This window comes from Amblyomma maculatum, chromosome 8 (assembly GCF_055883805.1).
Source record: "Amblyomma maculatum isolate TAMU_Amacu chromosome 8, ASM5588380v1, whole genome shotgun sequence".
NCBI lineage: Eukaryota > Metazoa > Arthropoda > Arachnida > Ixodida > Ixodidae > Amblyomma > Amblyomma maculatum.
In genome coordinates this window covers 114,389,581-114,412,146 of record NC_139351.1, presented here as the reverse complement: position 1 = coordinate 114,412,146, position 22,566 = coordinate 114,389,581, and the positions used below count along the sequence as shown (strand labels likewise).

Sequence of the window (22,566 nt, the reverse complement as noted above, 5' to 3'; positions counted from 1 at the left end):
CGCTTTCTGAGCGGAAGCCTGAGCTTGGCACGAACTTTGACTGAAGCAGGATCACGGTTTGAACATTTCCACCGTGATGATAGAAAAAAAAATAAAAAGGCAGAGATATAGGAGGACGAACGTTTCGCTGTATTATTTTTCATTGCCTTCTTGCGTTCTCTGTGTTCGTTGTTTTGTTTGTGTCTCTTGCAGTGCTTATGTTTGCCGCAGATTTTTGCTGGGACTTACAGAAAAAAATGAAAAGCTTGCCATACTTTCAGCACCCAAGGGAAATAGCTTGTGTGTGTGTGTGTGTGTGTGTGTGTGTGTGTGTGTGCGCGCGCGTGTGTGTGTGTGTGTGTGTGTGTGTGTGTGTGTGTGTGTGTGTGTGTGTGTGTGTGTGTGTGTGTGTGTGTGTGTGTGTGTGTGTGTGTGTGTGTGTGTGTGTGTGTGTGTTCCGGGCCACTTCACTGTGAGAAAAAGAGAATTTTTTAACATCAGACCCGATACATTGCATTGATCATTTGATTTTGTTTTTCTCGCTTCTTCTTTGGGAAATAAAAGAAGGCGCTCAATTCATCTTTCGCTCTGAACAACTTTCTCCAGCGCTTCTAATCTGGGCCGCCCCGTGGAGATGTACTTTCGGAGTTAAGTTTCTCTCGCGACCTCCTCCCCTCGTAATCTCGAGCTCCGAGTCACGTTGTGCAGTCTGCTACAAAAAGTGTTTCCCTTCTCGCGCTTTCATTTCCCTTTGTATTTTCTTCTTACGCTTTGCATCGTAGGGGTTCATGTCGACTTTCCAACGCATCTTTGACGCTGGATTGTTGATTTCTTTTTTGTGTTTTTGTATTCAGCCGGCCTTCTAAAACACTGCCAGTTTGACGGTGCCTTCGCACGTACGTTACGAGGCGCCTACTTATTCCTTCTCGCGTACTCCTCGGAATTCAAGCGGTTCTTGTGCATGCACGTTGAGCTCGTCATATTTTGTATCCTAGGCAAAGAGAGGAAGCCGACTCCGGGATGAGCCCTCGGAAAGGAGGCGGCGTCGCGGTGAACAGGATCTAGTTCTTCGTTCGCTTTGAGAGAGGTCGAAGGTCTTGGAGCAGAGCACCCCTGGGGGAAACAAAGCTTCCGAAACACGTTGCCAGCTCGTATTTCTCGATTTCTGTCGCCGGCATTGCTTTGCATACAACCCCCCCCCCTCCCCCCCGACTCCTAAAAATAAAAAAAAAAAAAAGCATCCCGGTTATGCTGATGTAATAATATCTTCCGCACTCTAAGAGTTACCGTTTCGAACGACGCCAACACATTCGAAGCGCTTCGCAACATTTTGTATGCGTACGTAGCGGGTGAAGATAAAAGACTGACCAAGATTGAAAAAAAAAAAGTGCGTACACTGAGTTGAAAATGAGGCTGGAGATGTATATGGCGGCGGAAAAAAAAAATTCCTTCGATACGGTGACATGCGAAAAAGAAAAAAAAAAAGCAAGAAAACGAACATAAGTAACACCCCTCGACTGCAAAACAGAAGCAGCCACAAAAGTTCTGGCATACTTTTGTGGCTGCTTCTGTTTTGCAGTCACGGGGTGTTGCTAATTTCAGTCTTCTTGCCATTTTTTTTTTTTTTTTGCAAGTTCCTCTTACACCTCGTCAGAAAAATTTTCAGATTCATTTTCATTTTTTTTTTCTTGCACATTGTCGCGCATTTTATCTGTAGCCACTTAACGATATTTTCCGAGTTTTTTGTTCTTCACCAGAGGTCCAAAGCGAGTTTGCTGTCCACATCTTTTTTCTTCACCGAGTTAGGCTGCGCGATTAGACGAAGAATTTGCTTTTTCTCCGCTGCGTCGTCTGCTTAAGCGGCGGCTCCGCCAAGGCGCGCTTGGCGGAGCCGCCGCTTAAGCAGACGACGCAGCGGAGGCCCCACCTACAGCTGTCACTGCGCTTGCGCGCTCGTTCCCCAGGCACCCGCGAGAGGCGCTCCGCGGAGCGCTGGCCACGCAGAGCGGTGTTCAAGGTAGAAGTGGACGACCGTGTACGTTTAAGAGGATGCTTGCGCGATCACGAATAATCGTCGACGTGTTCTGATGGTTCGTGACTCGAAGCTAATCATTCTACACGGTACGCCTCAGCTACTACCAAGAACCTGACCTTCGTCTCCAGCTGACCTTCGTCCGCTGTTCATAATAATCGGCTTTCATTGGAATGGAAGTGACGGTCTGCTTCATTTTGTCAAGAGTGAAAAAAGAAAACGAAGCTTTTCTTTTTTTTTTCTTTTTTTTTTTACCGTCAGCCAGTGTCGCATTAGCCGCAAGTACAAAAAATACAAAGTGATAGAAATTTTGTTTCCAGAGTTACGAAATGCATGCACCGTGCCACGCCTTACCTGTGCGGCCAAGAGCTCGGAATTTCATCAAGTCAGCTTGCGCTGCTCAACAAGCGAGTGGTCCACTCCACATTCACGCGTGGTGCGTAAGCCCCGCCTGCTCGGCGTTCTCAGTTGGTGCTTTTTTTCTTTTTTTTTTACTCTTTTTCGCGCTCTTTTTCCTTCAGAAGACTGTCAACATTGTATCCATTGTTTCTGCCTTTTTTCGTGATCAAAATAATGGAAGAGTAGTTTGAGCAATTTTTAGAGATGACCTTACAATGCAAGTCTCTTCGTTACGTAACAAAAACATGTGCTCGTCATCCGGCTTCGCTCATTTTACACCTAAGCAAGGACTTAGTAAACTAGGCTGATGGATTAGCGAAGAAGGGAAGAAAAAACGCCTCCGAAACCTGAGAGGCAGGCAGGGGCTGGAAGTTATGCATAAGTGAAAGAGTGTCATTAAGGCCCGCACTAATTAGTCAACGAGCGCTGGCTTATTAAATCTAAAATAAGGGCTCATTAAGAACTTTTCGCCAGTGCAGCTGAGTGGCTTGATCCCAGTGCTTGGGGTGTTCTTCTTTCTTTCTTTTTGCTACTTAATAGTTTAATAAACCTGAGCTTTGATGGGTTCAAGTGCTTCGCATGCTTTAGCTCTCGGAACTCACTTTTGTATATTTAGTGTTAAAGTGCGCATGGACAAGACTACTCGTTTTCTAAGCAAAACCTGATCTGTCCCTGAAGCATCCATGTTCGCCCAGGAGCGTGACGTCACCCATGTGTCATGACAGAGCTGGCCAGAGCTGTCAACTTCGACAGCACTTTTGAGATGGGAACCGAGCCGACCGCCGGGAAGCAATAAAAAACTTGGCCGCTAGTGGGTATCGAACGAAGCAAACAAATAAGCTCTGCTAGACACTGCGTACACCAATGCGCATACAAGAGGCTGCTTTCTTCACATTCCATACTGCCAATCATTCACCCCGCGTATCGGATGTCGTCATCTTCACTGTACACGAGAATTCTGCCTAGTTCATTGGCTGCTTTTATCAGATCCAGTACAGATCTACTTGGTGTCACCCTGTGCTTGCTATCGATCAGTCGGATCTGATGTAATCTAGACGCGGTGAGAGACAGACAGGCAAAAGATAACGATCGATGGGACTTGGGCAACCCGTTCAAACTTGGGTGCCAGAGCACTGAGCCCTGTCATTCAGTTATGCTAGTTCTGCTCAGCACACTGTAAACCTCTTTACAATGTACTAATAACAGTATTTGATTATTGCGGAAAAGAAAAAGCGATATCTTGAAATTATTACACAAGGTGCATGTGCGAACGCATTTCTGAAGGAAAAAGAAAACTAAAGTATATGCTTCCAGAGATGCAGAATGTTGCTCAGAGACTGCTTTCTACCACTGCTACCCCCCCCCCCCCCCTGTCGCGCTCCGCTGTATTGGTGCATCATGATAGAAAGGCCTTTCAATTTGTTACTGATTTACTGTATGCGCGAGAGCATCTGAGCACAATTTATCATGTCAAGAGGTTCAGAAGCATGTTAATTGGTAAATTTAAGAAAGTTTCCTTCGTTAAATTAGCCATATTCTTTTTCTCTCTTTTTTTTTTTCTTTTTTCGTTCCGCAATGTACAGGGAGGGGACATCACAAACTGCTTGTCGCGGAATCCGGTGGCGCACGACAAATTCCTGGACGTCATCATAGTATGTGCACCCGCAACCAATTTTTAGCTTGGCGGGTGACGATGTGTTTTTTTTTTTTTTTCTATTTCTTTTCTTTTTTTTTACTGCTTGTTTTGGATTGCACGCTGAAATCGTCACTCTGAGATGACAGACTTGCGTGCCGTCCCTGTGTTGACAGTTATATGATTCAGCGTCATCAAAGTTCTGTACATTTGTCTGTATACTGTCTCATAATTCCAGGATAGCTACATTAAAACGTTACTGCTGCGAACACCCCGGAAGCAAAATTGTAAAGACCTCTGAGCATGCTCCTATTAGAGCCAAACTGCCCACTTTTGAGTCAACTGTCAGCTCACAGAACAACCAGAGCTTGCATCCAGTCGGTAAAAAGAAGAAAAAAAAAAAGCTTTACAAAACTTGCGGCCACGTAGTGTTGCAGCAACCACCCACATACTCACAATGGAGCCTCCGTCCAGCTGTGCCGTTCCTCCGCGCTTGTCTGTCCCTCCCCTCTTAGGCACGTCTGAACTGGACAGCTTGCAATGACATCCCGATGAGGCAACCCAATCCGTCTTGTCGCGGGCCCGAGACGAGAAAAGTGCGCGTGATAAATTTTCAGCCAAACAGATGGCGCCTTCGTCTGTCGGTCGGTCGGCAGGTAGGTCTGTCAGGCAGGTCTGGCAGGCAGAAGGTTTTACGGCGGTTTCGCACGCCGAGGCACATTTCGAAAGCACTATGTTCTTTGTGGAAGCGCCGCCGAGGTTTTGTCTACAGGAACACAAGGCGGCGTGCTTGGGCCACGATTTCATCATAGCGGTGACATGGACATTTTTTTTTTTTCATAAATCGCGGCGTTCTTTCAGGATAGTATTTCTCAATGATCGATCGTGCTGAATCGGAGCGTCTTGCGTGGCCTTTGGTAGTCGGGGAACACAAAGCATGGTCAGCGATGCCAGCTTTCTTTACTGATTTCTCCTTAATCAAAATCGCATCTAGTTAGTAGGGTGTAATACGTAATGCGTTGCTCTCGTTATTTGGACTTTTCGAATTTGATTTAATCTCTCTGTCTATACAGTATAAAAGCTTTGGAGGGGGGGGGGGGGGGGGGGGTTAGAGGGAGCGGACATTTTGAGTAAAAAGTGAGGGGAAAAGGGGGAGGTTATGGGAGCGATGCCGAATGGTATCAGTGATGAACGAACATTTTAAGCCACGTCTCTTTGCGCAGTCTGGGACGACGCTCGCATAACTGTTGTTGCGAAGCCTCGTGACGACAGAAAATGAAAACGATCGAGGCCGGCGCGAACAAGGAAGCGTAATTGAGACCGTTTCGGCTGTGCGCTCTGCCTCGGGACAGGATGCTGTCGCGCGGCAGATTGGGTGTCTGCTATGTCTTGGCATCTAGAAGAGCCTACATGCTAGCAGTTCCGCGTATCGTGTGATGGTGTTGAAAGGAAGGCTTTTGTTTTGCTCAGACCTCTTCGGTATTGGCGGAGATTTTGGTGAAGTTCATTTATTGCGGCGTTCCACTGCAAGATTCGAACCTCGTTGACCTCATGCTGCATTGCTTATCAGCGTTCATAGCAAGGTTGTTCTTGCTTATCTGTTGCTGTTCGTGCTTTTGAGCGATTGATCGCTGATTGATTGATTGATTGATTGATTGATTGATTGATTGATTGATTGATTGATTGATTGATTGATTGATTGATTGATTGATTGAACAGCGTTTGGTTGATCGATCTACCGCCGGATTCTCAGAGCGAGCATTTATAATCAGGCAATTTTCAAAGCGTGACCGATAGAGCCAATTGCGAATTTCGCATGCTTTGATGAGAATGGATTAGAAGAGGAGATGCAAGGCCTAGCTGGTGTTAATGTTTCACTGTGCTGCTTATTACGGTGTAGGCTCTAGATGCTGGATGACAAGTGTTGTTTTAAGCATACATCGGTCTCGATGCGTGTGGGTTTGTCGGTTTGTAGGCTTTAATTTGCGGTGTGCGCAAAGTAATGGGAGGGGGGGTCAAATTTCTGCCATATTTTAGGCACCTGTGAGGTTTCCAGTAGTTGTCGGCATACTCATGTTGTTCTCTTCACTGCATCGCAACTTTGTATGCTATTCAAGAAGTCGACTGATTTAATATGCACTCGAGTGCAGCACCCAGGGTAATTGGCTTCCTTGAGGGGACTCACCGACCTGGTTTTGTTTTATTTGTAGTTGTAGTACGCTGGATATGAACTCGTCCAAGAATAGTCTGAGCCACAGTCCGACTTGATGTCTCAGAAGAGCTTTGCGGCTAGGCTCCAAACGTTAAAGAAAAAAGAAACACAGTCTTCCCAGAAGTAAATGTTAGAAATTGCGTCAAATTATTGCTCCTCTCGTTGTCGGCCCGTCTGTTTCCATCGACGAACTGAAATAATTTTACTTTCAGGAAACGCCAGTTGTTTATTGTTTTTCGCGTTGTGCGCTTTTAAGGACAGTGATTTCTCCACGGCTTGCCGCACCGCTCTCGTTAGGATTGGGCATCGCTAATGAGATCTTTGATGAAAAGTATTCCTTCTTGTTCCAATTCTCGCGCAATGCTTTCCTTTAGTCAAAAGTGATAAAAGGCGAGACGGCGGACGGGTTTTCTTTCTCCTAAACAACTCTTGTAACTGACCAAGCGTGCGCGAGACGGTTGGGCTCCGGATGTAATAATGCTCATTTTAATGGATGGCGGGAATTCCTTAATTAACGCCCGTCTCGCTGGCTCCTTTCGCGTGGAACAAAGCGTCTTGCAACAGCTTTCTTGTATAATTACCGTAAGCACGCGTGGTGGGTCCCATGTTATTATACTTTTTTTCTTTTTTCCTTTTTCGTAGAAATGCAGTTTTGCAATTTCATAATCCGCGGCTCATGCCTGCCTGGTAAACTCTTTCTGTTCCCGGCGCTTTCAGTTCGGATTCCAATGTACTTAACGCGGCACGAGCAACAGTGTTTGTTTGGCCGCTTGTTCACAGAAGGGAAGAAGACAGCGCTCAGAGCGCCATTTGTAAACGCCTCCTTAGAGTGCTCGCGGACCTGGGTCAGCCTGCAGCCAACAAGCTCATAACGTCGTTGTGTGCCCATCATCACCCTAACCATAAATAGCTTGAGATCGTTATCATGTTGCCGCAATCGTATCTTTCTTTCTTTCTTTCTTTCTTTCTTTCTTTCTTTCTTTCTTTCTTTCTTTCTTTCTTTCTTTCTCTCTCTCTCTCTCTCTCTCTCTCTCTCTCTCTCTCTCTCTCTCTCTCTCTCTCTCTCTCTTTGGAGCAGTGGAGGCGGTTTCGCAAACCCGCCCTGAAATCGCCCCGCGTACGCTGAGATCGTCCACGGCGCACGAACAGTCCTGCCCGTTTTTCTTATACTTGCGAAGTATATATATTTCGTTCCTTCCTTCAGCCGACGCATCAGTCGACGGACTTTATACAAAGCCGGGGACGGGGAGGGTCGTATCTTCGAAGAACAGCTGGTCATCCCTCCTACACGCAGGCCGCTTCCGGCTAAGCCAACACCTTCCCGTCCGGGCCCTCGGCGCGCGAGAGCACTAGCGTAATTGAGACTGAAGCCTCGCGTTCCTCGGGCCCGAGGCTTCATGCTTCGTCGCAGACTCCCTGTACACCGCCATGCTGCCCTCCCCCTGCTCCTTCCCACCGGTGGCTAATTACCGACCGCCGGCCGCTATATAGATGCGGTGCTTTGTTCGCGTTAGGCCCTGCCGCAAAACACCCCGCGTGCAGACGACTACCTCGCCTCTCACCCTCTATGCCCACCTATATCCTTTGCTCCGCCTGTCTCATTGGCGCGCCCTTCCTACCTGATCGCGATCTGTTCCGCTAGAACCGCGCATCGTTTCGGTAAGCCAGATCTGGCGTCGTCCATTAGGACCACCTGTAGTGGCGTTCATTCATGGCGTGAACCATCTCATGTCGCCGGCTTCTCCATAATGGAAGAAGACTGCACCGCAAGAACGCTGTGTGGGAACGCGGTGCGTCGTTATGAGCGAGGTTGTTGCTGCCCCTATACAGCATGGCACAAAAATTACGAGACACTGGCGATTAAAGTGATGAAAGGCGAAAGCTTGAGTGCCGCATTCTGCTACGCATTTGTTGCGAATGTGGCGGTGAATGATGCTTCGAGTAAAGAAGGTGACTACTGTTTCACATTCCTCCCTTCCTTTACGGCATGGTACATGTGTACGCTGAGAATTGCGACAGATACTGCGCCTTTTCTTCCCTATAAATCAATTTCAAACGCCGCTGATGCCTGCTGTACTAACGCCTCCTATCAGTGTAAGGCGCTAGATTATTAGGGACACTTAAGCTCATCCTCTAAGGGTATGACGCGAGAGCGTAAGCTACCAGCCCACATATAAAGTCACGCTTCAACCAAGCTTTATGGACGTGCCTGCATGTCTTAGGGGTAACGAGAATGCAAATAGTTCTGGCAGGCTGATTCTGACATCAACCTCCCATATGAAAGAAGCGACCCGAGTTGGCAGCTCCTGCCAAAAGCGTGACACTTTTGCTGACGACAACGATGGGCCATTAAAGGCTTTCTTTCGCCTTAATACAGGGTGGAGAAGCATACCCATGGCCACTCCATTCCTTAACTACGTTATATTGTCATGTGCTGTGGAAATAGTGCGAATGTAATTCAGTATTGTGCTGAAGTGCGAAAAACTGCTTGAATCACTGTGACGCCAACGCATTACGTCCTTCGCTGCGAACCGACAACTATACTGCGGGGTCAAAGTAGTGGTGGGTGGGCTATATTCATTGCTGGTGGTGATGATATCGTTAGGTACTAGAACAAAATACTGAAGGATGTGGGACTGGGTTGTTGCAGGCATATGTCTCGAGCAAAGGCAAACAAAAACTAATCGTAGTGGTCAGTACAATGTAGCGATGAGTGACCTGAAGAGAGCTGAAATTCAAAGACACGAAACGGTCTCTGAAATTTACCTAAAGGTACGTTGTAGTCTATAGCAAAACGGACGCCACTAGCAGGAGCTGAGTCGGCTGTAGCGTTATAGGGCAGCACGGTGTTCGTGTGCAGGACACCTGTTCCTTCACTTTACGCCCACACCTGGTGTGTCGCGTAGGTAGTTGAAGGGAAATTCATTAGTGTATCTGAACTGAAAATTGGAGGGGAGGCGCGACGGACAAAATTTAAAAGGACGTGACCTTGCGTCGACAAAATTTGTCGCCACATTTTTATGTACTACCCTCTATAATACAAAGTGACTACCACCACACGTCTCCCATAGCTTTGACAGCGAGGCACGGTTTTAGCGGCGAAAGAGAGCAGAGCCCGGTGTCTTACTGACTCCAGTCTGCTATCCCGGCGGCGTAGTCCGGGCTAATGCGTAGATATTGCAGTCGGGCATGGAAACTTATATCCATGAAAGGACGCGTCGAATGCTTTGTTTCGTCTCTCGTGAGGCTCTGCCTTTCTTCTCTACCTAACGATTGAGACAGGCGAAGGTTTTCAGTCGAGCAATGGGCAGTATGAATACGCCGACGCACCTGCGCTCTATTGGAAGCAGTATATTCGTTTCTTTATTGAGTAGGGTTGACGGCGCCGTTCGCCTTCTTTGGAGATAATATGCGGTTGTAAATCTGCTCCGCATTGTGGGAACAGCCGACTCAGTCGTATAGCTTGTTGGGTAGGGAACCAAACTGTGTTTGCCCGACATATAGGCCATTATCTAGTGAACAGTAATGACACGAAACTTTAGTGTTTGTCGGAGTCCTTCAGTTTGGTATTGACGGGTTTATTTATGGTGGTACGTTGGGTGTATGTGTGCAAATAGCGCGCTGAACACTATATTATTTTTTTTTATATGGTACAAACGCTAGCAAGCAGGTCTGCGATTTTGCTCTTTAAATTGACCCTGTCCTCCCCGGACACCCACCTGTTTCGAAGTGTTATATCTACAAACAGAAGAAACAGATTGAACAGAAACGGCATGCAATAAAATTATTGCTCATTTTGTTGAGCTACCAACGGCTTGAAAGGAGAATGATATTTGTTACAGGCCTGTTTCTGTAAACAGCTAAAGAGCACTAGCCTCCTGTGTTTGAAACACTTGTTTGTGAGGCGCATGTTATTACGTTGAAAGGAGAGAGAGGGATAGCCTTATAAATGTGAGTCGAACTGATTGTAAACGGGGTTGGGGAGAGTGTTTGGCAGATAACATCTCGACAGGCGCTGCTATCCTGTGCAGGCGTGGCTGGTACGAAGCTCTTTAGACGAAAGTATAGCTACACCAAAGCGGGCAAGCTACAATGGGTAGATACATCGTTAGTTACCGCACGTGCTGGGTGGTCTCGGGCCTTCCCGTCACGTCTCCGGGGCACGTACCACGGTTGCCACGGTTCATTGTACGCGTACAGATCGGCCACGCTCGCAAACAAGGCCGACGACATCGGCACGCGCGCCGTGGGCTTCGGTACAACAGTATACAAGGTGCACAGGCCCGGAGCTTGGTGCTCGCGCACATCCGGACACCAGCGCATGTAGGACACCAAACACAATGCAGAGAGCATAAAGCTTAGCATATGGTTTTTCTTTTTTCTTTTTCGTGCGAAAGCGGCAAAACGTAGGAGTCTATGAAATCACCGACAGGAGCGAAAATATATTTATAATTAGTCTTTCAAAACACCTCGAATTGAATTGAAAAGCGTTCTTTTATTGTGCACCGCCAAGCACACTTTACTTGTGGCATCGACGCTACATTCTCATACGAACCAATGTATAGTTTAACAGTGTCAACTCTGACATGTTCCTTGTGATTTTTTGCAACAGTTTTTCTGAAAGTAATGTGATTTTTTTCTACATATTTATGTGTACACTGCCAAATCTCTGTAGGGTGCTTCAGCCTCTTCAAGCCTTCTTATTGGCTTTTCGTCGGCGCACCCAAATATTTATGATGTTAAGTGTAATTGTGACTATGATACACAGAATATGCATATTCCAAAGCACCATGATGCTGATGTTCTCCGTCTGGCGGAATAGAAACGCAGGTTTCATCGCTGCCTTTTGCTGGTCGTGTACGTAAAGGTTGTGTATCTGGCTGAAGGGCGCGGGGTCCTTTCCATGAAAACGCAAAAGGCCTTGATTAGAACGCTGCATGACATCGTGGCATTCTTAGAATATATCATGGCAAAGTAAGTCTACGCCTGCCGCACAACAACGCCAGGAGGAACATACGCGTTTTTGTATTTGAAGCCCCCGCCCCCCCCTCCCCCCCCCCCCCACACACACACAAACTTCCGCTTCCGTTTCGCTCGAGTGCGTCTCTTTTGGGCGAAGTCATGTTAGCTCTATCTATATATACGTCTTAGCTGTGCCACCATCACTTCTGTATGGATCGGCATTATGGCTCCAAGCACGTCTAGGCTTGGAAGAAAACCGACTGGCGAACTTTGGGACCCATTGTTCTCGAAAGGTCACTTTCTTTTTCTCTTCTTATTATTAGTTTTGCGCGGCTGCACGTTGCCATTCTGGCTTCGGAACTGTCTCGATAGATTTAGCTCTGTGCCGGCTGAACTTTCCTTTGTGTCTTCGAGACGAAGAAGCAAGCCACATTGACTGGTCTTTTTCGTATTTTTTTTTCTCCACTGTATTTGCTTCCCGTTAATGCCGCAAGGGGGCGGCCAGAACGATGCATTTCTCTCTCCAGTCGCATTATTGGGCCCGTTAGCACGTATACAGCTAAGCAGTAAGAGAAAGAAACAGAAACGGGGAAGAGTTGTGAGCGGGAATTCTTCCTTTCTGGGCAGTTACCGTCGATTTATGTCTTTCCTAAAGTAAGTGTCCCGGCCGACACGTTCCTGGTATGGCTTTCCACTAATGGCCCCTACATGACTCGATAGCTCACGGTGCCCGTGAAGATATGTAAGCTTTTGTAGACCCGCACCTTCCACCTGTCCACTTTGTATTGTTTTCCGGTTCTTGTTCTTTTTTTTTTTTTTTTTTTTCCTTGTATCGCGTCTGACTCAACGGACCTCCCCGTCGACCCCCATTCCAACCTTCGCGGTACTGACTTGCCGTGCATGACTAATTATTTATTACCTGTCCCTGTCGGACATAGTCCCGAAGTCGCGGTGAAGTTGAGGCCCAAATTGGAGCTGAACCCACCCTCTAAAATAGAGGCCGAGCTTTCCCGTCACAACATACGTTTCTATTCTTGCGTTCTTTCCGCTTCACACCTGGTGCATGACCCACCATTGTGACCTTTATTGCTTAAACCTAGAACCACAACAGAACATCGTGTGGATTGTCGGTAGTGTATAGGAGGTATTCACTGACGCACTGTGCGCGGTGTATTGTGGGTAATTGAGGCGCAGTCGGCCATTTTTGTGTCCACGGAACGAACAGGGCGAACGTACGTATCAAGTGCTGTCGTGCGGTTCTACAATCAATGGCATCCGTATCAATACGTTGTTTATTGAGCTATCGTAGACTGTAATAGACGCGTGCACAGTGTAAACAAAGGAAGCTGAAGAGCTGCGCGAACGACCTCGGCATTTTAAGGTTCCGGAAGTAGACACGAACAACTCCACTCGAACGAGATACCTCACCGAGATGCGACGTTACGTATGGCTGGCACGGCTCAACCGCACAAGTATTATAGAATATGAGAAATGTATGTCAAAATGGGCTGGACTGGAATCTTCCGGATGTGCCCCAGCAGCCAGCTCTTGTCACTATCCGTGCACGACTGTTCTTCACGCACTCGGAAGACACATTCCCGGTAAAAGAGCAGCGCGGTATAGCTTCCAGTCATGCGCATGCATGCAGCGCGCCGCCAACACCTCCTCGCCGTGTTTTGCTGCAATAAAATCCTTCAAAGAGGGCTCGCTAAACTTTGTGTTTGCCGCACTTGCCTCATTCGATCAGAAGAAGTCGGATGTTCGCATCGTCTGTGTCGGCTGCTAATCAAAGCAGACCGCATGCAGATTCGGCGAAGGAACGTAGTCGGGCAGAGTTGTTTTGCAGAAGGTTTGAAAAACTTTATAAAGTTATTTATCTCTCATAACAAATCAAGTTTAGCTTGGCCAAAACTGCGCTGTATTCCCAGAGCTTTGTTGCAAAAAGTTATTTCGAGCCCGCAAGGCAACGAGATGGAGCCACCGGTGTCATCCCTGTGGCCTGTGGCCTGTGGCAGCGGTTTCTTTTGCTTCCTTACCGCTACAGACGATGCAAACATCCGACTTCTTCTGACCGATTAAGGCAAGTGCATCAAACAAGTTTTGTATAAAACATCCTGACTACCAAATGCCATTTCTATGCAAAATATCAGCTACAAAATCTCAGCGGTTTAGTTGGTATAAACGTTGGGCGGCACGCACGTAATTACACAAAGAGCGAGTTCGTCTGCTTCAACCGCGGCTCTTAACCCAGCCGCTTGTAACGTAGTTGCATTCTTCGAGTGGTCAGTAGGCTTGCGATTGGTTTCTTGTGACGAAGCTCGTCCGTAGGACAAGGGATTCATGAATGTCGCACATATCTATGCGTGGGCACAGGCCGACGCTTACCGTGCAGTTGCGCATATCGACTGCACACGGGTAAGTACCAAAGTTTTGTTTCGTACAGGTCTCTGTCCGCATCGCGCACACTTTGCTGATAAATCAAACTGTCACTCATAATACCGATTGAGTTTTCATAACAACGGTGCTGGCATGAGGCAGAGTGGCAAAGCAAACGGACGCGCACGAACAGCTAAGCTAACCGCCGCCCCGTACTAGTACTAGTCCGAACAGGACACAAATATGGCATCGACTGCATACTGACGTCAGCTGTGACGTCACGTGAATACCCCCTATAGTCCCGTTGTAACCTCTATTGGTTATTCAAACCTCACCTGCACGTACTTCACAGTGTCGATTGCTCACAACAACAAAATGTGTTCTTGACTGCAGTCTCGCTCTCTTGTGTAGCTGTCTTTGTGCATCCCGCTCCCAAAGCTGCTCCCTGCAGTTATCCCTAGAGTCGCTTCCCAGCTCAGATGCTAGCAGAAAAAAAAAAAAAAGAAAAAAAAAAGCATATGTTCAGAGCGTCGCCTCGCGCGATGAATAGCACCCGCGCTGATCCGGCAACGGCGCTTGTATACGCACATAACGACGACCCCGCCGATTATTTGCCCGGGCCCTCCTGTTCTACGAACGCGCGCCCGGTCGATTGGAGGCCTCCCAAATCGCGTGGAAAACTCTCCCGCCATACTTTGACGCTGCTTCGGAAGGATTATTGGGTTCTGAAGCGAGACTGTTGGCTAGAACGGCAACATCGTAACAGTATGCTGTATGAGAGAGAGAGAGAGAGGGTGGGAGAGAGAGAGAGAGAGAGAGAGAGAGAGAGAGAGAGAGAGAGAGAGAGAGAGAGAGAGAGAGAGAGAGAGAGAGAGAGAGAGAGAGAGAGAGAGAGAGAGAGAGAGGGGATGTGGCTAAGGAAGGGCTTGGAAGTTTAACGAGAAAGAGCTTGCCTGTATGCACTGCGGTAGTGGGAAAAGAGGATATACAGGGGAAGAGGAAAAAAAACACCTCTGAAAAAAAAAAACAAAAACAAAAAAACAAAACAAAACGAAGTAAAGTAATTCGCGCGCGGCAAAGTTGTGGGTTATCGCGAGGACCCGATGTCGTCAAGAAACGGAGCAATTCCTGACAGGGCTGTGAATTAACCTCGACCGCTTGGTGAAAGGTTTCCTTGTAACTTATAAGTTATATCGCTTACAGCGTTGCTTGCTCAGCGTAAGCATCCATAAATCGTTCTGTCGCTTAACTGTATGCCTTCAGCTTGAGTTCATTGCCGTCGGCTTTCTTCTCTCATTCTCCCACCCGAAAGGGCACGCTTTGGAAGACGAGCTTACCACCTCGGTGAACTCCGCCCACACTGCGTTCGCTCTTCTCTATCGTAGCATGTACGCTCCTCCGCTTGCCCGTTGACCTCTTCGGTATACACAGCGTAGATGAAGATGTGCGACGGGCATTTCATCTAGCCTCCCCACCCCCAATCCCTGCACACCCTTTCAGGGAAGTGGTGTCGCGGTGCGTCGATTTCCTGTCACGATAAATATCGATTTTCTTCTAGCAACCGGTTTTTACCCGCCCTCTTTACCTAGCGGCTCAGTTTCACGCAACACTGCATGGTGTAACCGCTAAAACTGGCCAGTCTCCTGAAAGCGAGGCCTGCCGTCACTCAGTGTACTGTTGTGTACATCAGCGCTGTTTTACGTCGAAAACGATTCCCACCGAACCGACAAGACCTTTGCAACGAGGGCCTCCTAGGCGCCACTATATTGCTCGCTGGGCTGTTGTGTGCGCCTGACGTCAACACGGTGGAGGCGGCAGCAGAACAGGTTTGCAACAGTCCAGAGAGGAGGCGTTTCGACAACCTCCTCGCCCGATGCAAAAGTCTTTTGGGCAGCTCATTCTACGCCGGCCAGTCAGGACACTCAGATGGTGTGGTCTATTCGGTTCCCGACTGGCTGGCGCGCTGCACGTTTTTAAACAGGGGCTGGCTCGTTGCAGCATGCTCAGGCTCACTCGTGGGTCGAATTCTCTATACGTACTATATATGTGTAGGCGTGGGTGTGCGTGTTTGGCAACGGAGATGAGTGGCTCTATAGGGGCGCGACAAGAACATATGTAGTAATTTGTGCTGCCGAAAGCAGACTCGGCGAGTCTTGTTTTATTGTGCCAAGCTGCCGTGGATTACCGAATTTGAAGTCGCGGTCACAAGAGTAGTACACTGGTAAATGCCGCAAGCGCTCTAAAGGGGCGTATCGATTACATAAGCTTCGCGCAGGAAGTGTCAGGTCATCATCATCATACTCTGAATGACAGATACTGCTCCTTTCCCTTCCTGTGAATTTATTATTATTCTTCATCGATGTGGCTTTGCTGCTTGCTAATGGAATCCATAGAGGATAACCTGCTATATAACGTGCGTATACTAACTGTCATCATCATCATCATCAGCCTGACTATACCCACTGCAGGGCGAAGGCCTCTCCCATATTTCTCCACTTAACCCGATTCTGTGCTAGCTGCACCCACTTGACCCCTGCGAACTTCTTAACCTCATCCGCCCACCTAACTTTCTGCCGCCCCCTGCTACGCTTTCCTTCTCTTGGAATCCAGTTTGTTACCCTAAGCGACCATCGGTTATCCTCTCTTCGCACTACATGTCCTGCCCATGCCCATTTCTTCTTAATTTCCACTAGAATGTCGGTAACTTGAGTTATTTCTCTGACCCATTCTGCACGCTTCCTATTTCTTAATGTTACCCCTACCATTTTTCGTTCCATAGCCCACTGGATTGTCCTCAACTTAAGTAGAACTCTCTTGGTTAGCCTCCACGTTTCAGCCCCATAGGTGAGTGTCAGATAATTTGTCATTATTACTGCTGCCTACTCTTCCTACTAGAGCCATGGTGTGTGCGTGCTGTGCAAGAGTTTCCCGCACTTAGTATTTCTTTTGTTTTTCGTACAGAGTTAGGGACTCCATATTGGTTGCGCGCCGAGCGTGGCGGGCTGTCATTTCATTCATCCCAATGCTAGGCGAGCTCGGTTATATGTTGAGAGAATTCGGCTTAAATTAGACTCAGATGCCTAATCTGCCGCGAAGTTGAGTCCGAATGCACTCACGCTGCCTTTGCGGAAAGCAGGAAAGCTGCATGTATACCCATCCCTGCCTTTAAATCGTCATATGCGGCTAGTCTTGCTTGGAAAATAAAATAAAAATGTTTCCGAATTTTTGTATTTATGCTTACTCACATGAAGCATGTTTCGTAAAAGAAAAGTACTTTTTTTTTTTTTTTGCATCATCGTCTCGTTGGAAGAGTGAGTCTTCAGATAGAGCCGACTGCCACGGGAGAGAGACATTCGCAAGCTTCAACATTTTTGAATAAAATGTGCGTCACAGTTTCCCTCGCATCGAATTAAATTACTATTTCATACCTGTGCATACACATATCGATTTTTTCCTTTCGCTATCAAGTTTTCTGGACGACCTGGCCAGTACATGTCAAGCGTGACCCGTGATTTCAATTGTCGGCCCATGCTGGTCTCCTTAATATTGTCCCATCTCGACAGACCTCAAGGTGGGTCTAAAAACAATAGGCTTTAATGGGCGATTACAACTTCCTCCTCTTCCAGGTCCATGCCGTCGTTTTCTTCTATGCGGCAATGTATTACAGGGCGCCCTTCCAAACTACCGAGTCCTAACGCGCGTCACAGGTGCCTGCGCGGCCTTCTGAAAGGGCCGGAGTGTTCGGTGTCAGCGATGTTGCATTTCGGCCTGGCCCAGAATGTTACCGCGTGCGTCAGGCAGCGGTCGTGCGTCGACATTTTTACGTGGTCTTGGGACTAGAGTGTCTTCGCGTGGCATACGTCTTGCAGTGCTAGCTGCTCTGGAAGATTTCAGTTTCCACTTACTCTCCTACACTGTGCATATGAGAAGCGTGTATGTTTTATATATAAATAAGAACAAACAAATTACCCTCAGAAACCCGGCCGTATCGCTGACTTGGCTGCTGATGATAAGAAGAAAGGCAGTGAAAAAATAAAGGTAAGGACAGTTGGGAAATTGAACAGGAACAAAAGAAGATAAGCACCGTATTCGCAGTATTGTTAATGAAGCGATATATGTACACTACTCGCAGTGTATAAATTAAACATGCTGAACAAACAACACCCACATTACTGCTAGTGCTATTTATAAACTTAGAGACCGAAAAATGTCTGTACAACTCCCGCTATTTAAGGCAAGCATAAATTAAGCACACACACAAAAAGCATTATCCACATCACTGGGGCTACATAGAAGTACGGCGAACAATGTGTGCCACAACTCTCGCTATTTAAGTGCACCGGACACACCGGAAGGAATACAGCACTCACGTGATGATGTACGCTGCGCACGCAGCACAGACTAGTAAAACAACTTGAGAACTTTGCACATGACGCGTGCCGAGGGTGATCAGTCAGCCCAGGACCCATGCAAACAACACTTGGGCAGATATCGGACGAGCTCGCTTCAAGGCGCGTAGATCTGTTTGAAAAAGAAAAATCGATACGTATAATGTACGGGACTTACGAGCGGGCAATAGCTCTCACCAACTTGGCAGATCGATTTGTCTTGGCCAGGCATTGAATACGTTTTCCGGGCGCGGCTCCGCAGAAGAGACCGAACCAGGAAATTCAGATCTATTCTTGAACGCGGCTTCGGGTGAAGGAAATGGGATACGTACAGATATAATACAAATGAAACTCGGGTCGTCGTCGGTGCGTAATATGCATGCACTGAAGGGCGTGGTTTTCTAACTCCAGAGACGGGCTAAAAATGGTCGCTGTTCTGGAATCGTTATCCCGGCTCCATATATAGCTTCAGGATCCTGCCATTCCCGAATGGCCGCTCAGCGAAGCGTATGTGCCCTATTCCAGGCACCACCCACACCGTCCGTCGTCTTGACACTGTGTCCATAACACCATTACATTAATGGATTAATTGCTTCGAATGCACTTCCCTTACTATTCTTTTTTTCCTCTCTCTCTATTAGTATGATATCGTTGAACTAAACCTTCCCGATGCTACTGTAGCGCTGTTTTTGTGCATACTATAGAGCTGTATAGGTACGTCGGTGCTTTTCGTCCCTTGTATACTAGAGCTGTATAGGTGTGTCGGTGCTTTTCGTCCCTTGTATAGTGAGCTGTATAGGTACGTCGGTGCTTTTCGCCCCTTGTATACTAGAGCTGTATAAGTCGGTGCTTTTCGTCCTTTGTATACTAGAGCTGTATAGGTACGTCGGTGCTTTTCGTCCCTTGTATACTAGAGCTGTATAGGTACGTCGGTGCTGTCCGTCCCTCATTGGACCAGTCTTTTGTGAACTTGAAGAAACCTGATTTGAATCGCACTTCATATCTCTATCTGTGAATACTTGCGTCAAGAGCGCGCCGACGAGTTGCCCATTTTCTGTCCGTTGTATCGCCGCACCGCTAATATATTGGAAGTAAAATATCACACTTCGTAAAGAAATTATTGAAATGAAGATGTTTCAAGTTCTTAGTGGTTTATAGTTCATGGTGGTTTTTCCCGTTCACCCACGCTTTTGCGTGCAAGAAGGTGCGTGTAAGTATCCACCGTGGCACTTCATTTACCCTGTGATTCCAGTTGGCACATACGCGAACGCGTGGAGTCGTCCCCCGCTGTCGTGTCGTGGCAGGAGAAGTGGCTGATTTGAGACAGTTGTTTCGCGACGCCGACAACTAGAAAAACAGCCGCACAAAGCATGGCAAGAGAAGAGACAAACACAGACGCGCTTGTCGCATCTTACGCACCGTCTTCTACTAGTTGATATTTAAGAGCAGCCGATAGATATATGCTCTCGCCTTCACCCCTTCCCCACGCACTCTTTCCACAAACAAATCGGGGCGCGTAAATAAGAGAGGCGTCGTCGTGCTCGCGTCACTACCCAGAGTTATATTTGCACATCGCTACACGCGCCAGTTGGATAGAGCGGAAAGCAATAAAACAACAAAATAAACTAACGCTAAACAACTATCTGAGTTACAACCGTCTCGTGAGTGTATATCTTTAGCTTCGAATGTTGACGCTTGCTTTGCGCTTTTAGAACACGTTTCCTCGGTCATCTGCTGGGTATACATGCGCGTGGTCACATATTTCGCCACGTTTCGTGATTTATTTGTTTACCTTCGCGCGCTTTTTGAGAAACTCGAGGTGCAGCGAAAAAATGATTGTATTTTCCACTTCCCGCTGAAATGTGCGTAGCCCGGGTTTACATAATGGCGATTCCTTAACACACTCTTCGTCCATTTGTTTATACCTTCCACCTTTCGGCATGATTTAACTTCCTTCCTACCTTTCCGCGCGATTTCCTTATTTCGCAGTAAGTCGTGAGATGCACGCAAGAGGCACGTGATACAAACGATCCTTAACGTAACTCTGCTAAGCGCTAGATTTCAAGTGCAATCCGCCGCGTTAGTATATGTCGTCTCTTTCGTCGTCCTGTCGCCATCGCTTAAAGGGCTTTGCGAGACCCCGACTACGAATCATTTGCTATTTGTGATTGTGTTCTCTTTTTTTCCTCGGCTTGGAAACTTCATTTCGTTTTCTTGGAAGCCATAGGTATGGGAAGAGGAGGTGGTTTACACGGAGGTCGGCGGAGAAGGAGCTCGGTGTTTCGGTTTGTAACGACGTTTTTCGAAGCTGGTCGAGTGAGCTCTTACATTTTGGTCGCTGGAAAATTATACCCGACGCCGTTGCCCTCGGGGTCGTATATCAAACGCGGAGGCAGTGGACCTGCGCGGAACATTATTAGAAATGTCTCTGTCTCTATTTTTCGAGAGAGTCTTGATTGAAATGTGTGGCGCTGAGGCAGTGATAACATAAAAACTTGCACTACAGTTGTATCTGTGACTTCGTAAAGGCAGAGATAATTGACATAGAGTTCCACTTAACTTTTGCTCTCTACCGTCGTCCCACCCTTTCGATTTTTAATATTTCGCATAGACGTCGCCAAATATTTTCTTACGCTATGATTGCGATAACTTTACCCAAGCAAGTGTGTTTCTAACGTGAAACGAGTTAATGTTACCTCTGCTGATTTGGTGCACCGTGCGTATGTCGTTTTAGTTCATTTTGCGTTTACAACGGGTCTCCAATTAACTCGTTTAATACAGCAGGCTTGAAGCTTATCAAGAACGCCGGGAATACTCTACCTCTTTTTCTCTATTGAGAGGCAAAAGTCGTGTCTGTATTTTTCTATGGATATGGCACACTGAACACTTCCTCACTCCAACCATTCACTCTTTTTAGTCATTATCATTATTAAGCATGCACTAGCACCGACGTTTCCATCGGACCAAGTTCACGATCGATCGTTCGTTACCCCGTATACTGACGGTGCGTACATAATGCGGAGCAGAGGGTTATATAAACGGGCCCTAACCGTATTATTATCGTATAATCTTTGCATAATCATCCGGAAAGTGTGCTAATAAGGCGCAGAGCCGTATACTCTGTATTTAAAAAAAAAATAAGAAAGTACACAACAAGTACGGAGAGGTATGAGGCGAAAAAGGGTCGTCTCTTAACGTTGCGGCGGGCGATGTCGTCAAGTACTCGCGAGCTCGGCGCTCGGGCATGCAGCATTTCGCCATTTCGCTTAGCGACGCGTGCAGGGAGGCTTAAGCCTCGTCGCCCAAGCGCTGGCCGGTTCATTAATTCTGAAGAAGACCTTCGAGAGACAAAAATAAGTGTTGTGGCAAAGCAGCACGTGGCGGGGGTGGGTATAACTCAAGTCCTTCGGCTCCAACCCCTCGACCTTGCTAGCCTGAGCAGCAGCAGGTGCGAGAGCTTGCTTCCTGCAGAGCAGCTGGCCACACCATGCTGCAGCTGCAATCTTCTAGAAAAGAAGAGCAATAGCTCAATAATTTGTCTGTGTTTTCTTATAGATCTGCTTGTTATTTTTGTACCTGAAAAAGGCGGCTCACACTGCGTTTGCCGAAACAAGGCACAGAACCGCTCCGTTCATCGGGCTGATACAGCGAGGGGGCCCCCGCCGGCAGCCGCGTATACATAAAGGAGTACGACCCCCTTTGGGAAATTCTGCTAAAACGCTCCCTTCCGCGCTTTCAGGGTTAATGTGAAGGTCGTGCCTACTTTTTCTATCTTACCTCCCTTCCTGGCTCCTTCCCTGCAGTTTCAGCTCCCTCTGCACAGGCGGGTTTTAGCTGAAGTTGCTGGCTCAGACAAGGAGCTACTGAGAGCCTAGTCACCCTGGGGCCGTTATTGATTGCTTCCCTTTAACTTTGTTCCTGTCCACACCGCTGGCCTATTCGTTCTTCGCTCGTTCAACAGATCATTCGCGCGATCGCTTTCAGGTTTTCTTATTGATTGCGTGGCAAAGAGAAGGTAGTGAAGCATTCAAATTAAAACGTATCAGCGTTCTCGAAATCGTGCAACAAACTTTGAACTTATCGGGAGCTGCTGTGAATGACAAATCGGGTGGGGCTGCACGTTTGGGCCTAAGCAATGCCCCGAAGCACATTTTCGTGTGGTCTGGAAACTATATTGATGAGGCACGCCTCGCGCGTTGAACGCTTTCTCCATTGCAGTAATGAGGATACTTGTTCAGATTTCACTGGTGTTCGCGAAACAGCGAAAACCGTAATGTACTTTTATCGCTTTCAACCAAGTTTTGAACGACTGGCAGGTTAGGATGAATGCTTTAAGATAACAACAGTCATTTATGAGCTGCTGTTTAAAGGTAAAAGTAAAAGGTTGCGTGGATGCAGCTAGCACAGAACCGGGTTAAGTGGAGAAATATGGGAGAGGCCTTCGCCCTGCAGTGGGTATAATCAGGCTGATGATGATGATGACGACGACGACGACGACGACGATGATGATGATGATGATGATGATGATGATGATGATGATGATGAAAAGGTTGCGGTAAGGAGCACAAAGAAAGAGACCTTTAAG

At 47.4% G+C, this 22,566-nt stretch overlaps 1 protein-coding gene across 8 annotated transcripts in view; it reads left to right on the top strand.

Moving 5' to 3' along the window:
* The window catches only part of dnc (phosphodiesterase dunce), a 526,810-nt gene that overhangs the window by 493,551 nt on the left and 10,693 nt on the right, over window positions 1-22,566 (top strand). The window lies entirely within an intron of this gene.